Here is a 3,962-nt window from a genome sequence, read left to right as displayed (position 1 = left end):
ATATTATTTTATTCGAAGAAATGGATATGAATTAATAATTTATTTAGCACTGAATCGAAGAGTTAACATTTTATCATTGTCGGGCCGATGACCTACAAGAAGGAAGAATATTTTGAAAAAATAAAGAAAAAATATCAAAACTATTAAATTAAAATCTGTACCACTACAATCCATGGATAGTTAGGGGTTCAGTACTTTGTAAAGAGGTGATGTGGTCAGAATCACGCTCGACCGCCTGATTTTTACCCAATCAAGGGACCCAATAGGACCCACAGGAGTTGACTCACGGCTACAGTAACAGAAAACAATTTTCTGCCCAGGCGGATTCGAACTCAGGTCCTGGCAGTTAGCAGAAACGAATAGAATTGATTTTGTTTCATTTTATTCGTTTATTATTTATTTTATTATTATTCGTTTATTATTTATTTTATTTTATTCGTTTTGTATTATTTCGAATTTCGTTATGTCAAAAGTATGATAAAATTTACATCCTACAGGGGAACTCCGGAAGAAGCCTTACCAATCCAAGAGATCCCAGCTCTTCTCTCCTAACCGCGTCACTGGTATTGAGGGCGGGAGACTGGAGACTGAGCGAGAGCTCTTGTATTTTATTTGCCCTAGTATTTTTTAAGCCATGAATATTGGTTATTCATTTATTTTTTTCCTTATTTTGACCTTATACAAGGTATCTAAAAATTATCAATTAAAGGTATTTGGTCCTGGTATCCACCAGGATATCAATTACTTATGAACAATAGTTTTTTAAAATGTTATTAATACTATTTAATTGGTATTTTTCCAATTAATAACTATTATTATTTACTTATTAGAGATCAATTAAATTTGCTTATACTATTCATCTTAAATACTATTATAAAATCATACATTTCTTCTTTAACCTTTCTTTGTGGACTTAAAAATGACAGAGTTTTAAGTATGTTTACTTTCAATTATTACGCCTCCATAAACTTGAAATTGATTATTCTCCAGTAGCCAACTTTCTGCTTTTGTAAGATATTATGAAATAACAACGAAATGAAATTTTAAAAATACTGAAAATATTTGTAATATGCAAGAATATTGGTATTGAATATAAACTATTTATCACGGATAAACCTCTTTATTATGCATGAGAAAATATGTTTCGAAGAATTACATATTTATTATTAATTCGATTGTTAAAAATAAAATAAAATATTAGATTTTTTTTCTTTTTGCATGGGCAAAGTACATTAGAATTTGCTTATCTATTTCCTTCAACCACAATTTATACTGCTCGGATTCAATGAGGGATTATGATGATTAGGAATATTAATTTTTAAATTAATTGAAAATATATCACTTGAGAATTGTACATTTTTTGGAAGTTGAGAGTGATGTCAGTATCCCCTAGTTGAAAAGTACACCATTTATAGCAAAATAGTCATCCTGTAAATTATTCTAAATCAAATAATTATAACAATAAGCTTGATATTTTGTGTTTCTCAAAGGAATAGGTGTCCCATTTAATGACAATCTTTATAAGGTGGTAGCCGAAAAAAATTCGAAATATCAGGATCTATGATAGGAACTACAAGATGATTGTTTAGGCTTGAGGAAGACAGGGCGCTCACGTTGATTATATCTACCAATGGTCTGATTCCCTGAAACAACGGCATTGGAGAGTATTAAGATATGATGTTGCATGAGTATAGACAGATAATTCATCAATATAAAAGATTGAATTTTGTCTAGCCCTACCCTTGACATATGTACGGGTAGGTACTACTTCTGGTACGAGTTATTTCTGGTCCGAGAAATAAGAAAAATCCCTAAATAATAATAAAAATTAGATCCAATGAAAATTAATTATAGGATTTTAGCCCTAAATTATCCAAAATATCAAATATAAAAATCTTAATATGGTACAGATATAAAAAAGTTATACGCTGTTTAAATTTTAGAAATATTATTTTTTTATAATAATCGTAGACAACTCATGCAATGTAGAACCCAAAAGTGAATAGGCATATACCTTCAGATGTACTAAAATTAAAAATGTAAAATATAATGTAACACTAAAATTGAAATGTAACACTAATGTTAAGAATATTTTTGATACAAAATATTTTAGATATTAGAATTAGATTAGGACCCTAAATATTCTATAGTTCAGAATTTTTTTTTTAATATTGGCCAAAATTTATTTAAAATAAACCTTTAGTTTACAGAATGTTTAACTCCAATTTCATAGTTTTCAGAATAGTACTTTCAATAATATTTTTCGTAACGAAATCAATAATTTGGTCTTATAAAAAATATAGGATAGGAATATAATAATATACCAGTTTCCTATAATTCATATTCTTGATCACGTTTAGTCAATGATAGATTATGGTAGAATCAATATTGAAAATCCTATATTTATCTCATAATCTATGAAAATTCGAAGATTGATTTCATGGAGCTAGCCATTCTGTCATCTAAAAGGCTCAGGTTATGTATCATATATATTTTTTAAAATATGTTTTCACATTTTTCTTAAAAACTAATTCACTTTAACGATATTATATAAGTATAAGGGATTAACATATTTTTTTAAAAAATGGAAGGAACATTTGGATAAACTGCTTTACTTGAGGTCTGTTTGCTATATCCAGAACTATTGATAGATAACTATGGTATGTTAAATGATGTAACCGTAAACCAATTTTGAGGGGTTACATGCTACGTATAATTTAAATTTGACAAATTTTTTTCTCTTTTTATTTTTTGTATGAATATCTTCAATTAGCAATATTATTCATTGCCCAAGTTTGTGGCAGATTGTAATAATACTTATCAATAAATATAATTTAAAACGTTATAAAAAAAATGGAGGGAAACATCTGTCCTACCTACTGCTCTTAAAATAATTAGGTAGGTCTGTACTTTCCTGTTAGTAACCATAAAACCAATTTGAATATAAATTAATTTTTTTCCTGTAAGCTTGAAACTGTACGGGTTGTTTGAATTATGTAAAATATGTATTTATTCCAAAAATAACTGTTAAAAGTAAGTCAAACATCCAGTCCGAAAATGACATTATGATACCACTATTTAGGATATAAGGCAAATGAAATAACTACTACTTGGACTCATTAAAAAAAAAATGATAATTTTCCTGATATACAAAACGTTTTTATGATAATTGAAATCAAAAATTTAATTTTGAATTTCAACGTCATTTTATTCAGTGCGTTTAAAGATTGAAGGATACTTTCTATGGTATGGTGGATGGGGTCAAGCTTCCAAAAAAAGTGAAGCCAAAAAAGCGGATGGCTTCAGGGGCGTGGCAGAAGAGCAGAAGCCAGTCACCGGCTGCCTATTGTTTTAGTTCAGGTTATTCTTGGTAACCTTAACGCAAACCTGAGAACAGCGGCATTGTTAACCCTTCCCCTCTACGTTCAGGCCTAACTTTTGCTTTAAATTAAAGAGTATATCACCTCCCCTAGTTTAAAAATTTAAAAACGTGTTATTCAATTTAAACTAGCATCACGTCGTTTCTGCAGAGCTAAAAACACGTTTGTAATTAAAATATTGTTTTTTATTAAATTATAACTGCATTACTGATAACAGTAGAATCAAACATCGAGTCCTTAAAAATACAATTCAAACTATTATATGAAATAAATCCAAAAGGGGAAATTACATTAAAAATATTCCTTATATAGCGTATCTAATTATTTGAAATTTAATAAATTTAAAAACCAGAAGGAATCAATGGAACAGATTTAAATCTAGTTTGGTTATTTACACTTAAAAAAAAACTTCATTTATGTTCCAACTTAAGATACATGGTAAATTAAATCATTTTAGCGACAAAGGACAGAATGAGAAAGAGTATTAATGAGATTACTCCAGTGTTCCTTTGAAATGTTATTTCTACTGCGCAATAAATAAATAAGTTAGTTGAATTTGTATACTACAACATATTTTTTAAC

Source organism: Halyomorpha halys, unplaced genomic scaffold (genome assembly GCF_000696795.3).
Source record: "Halyomorpha halys isolate HHAL.00 unplaced genomic scaffold, Hhal_1.1 Scaffold118.1, whole genome shotgun sequence".
Lineage (NCBI taxonomy): Eukaryota > Metazoa > Arthropoda > Insecta > Hemiptera > Pentatomidae > Halyomorpha > Halyomorpha halys.
The sequence above is the reverse complement of the archived record's forward strand: the minus strand, read 5'-3'. Positions refer to the sequence as shown.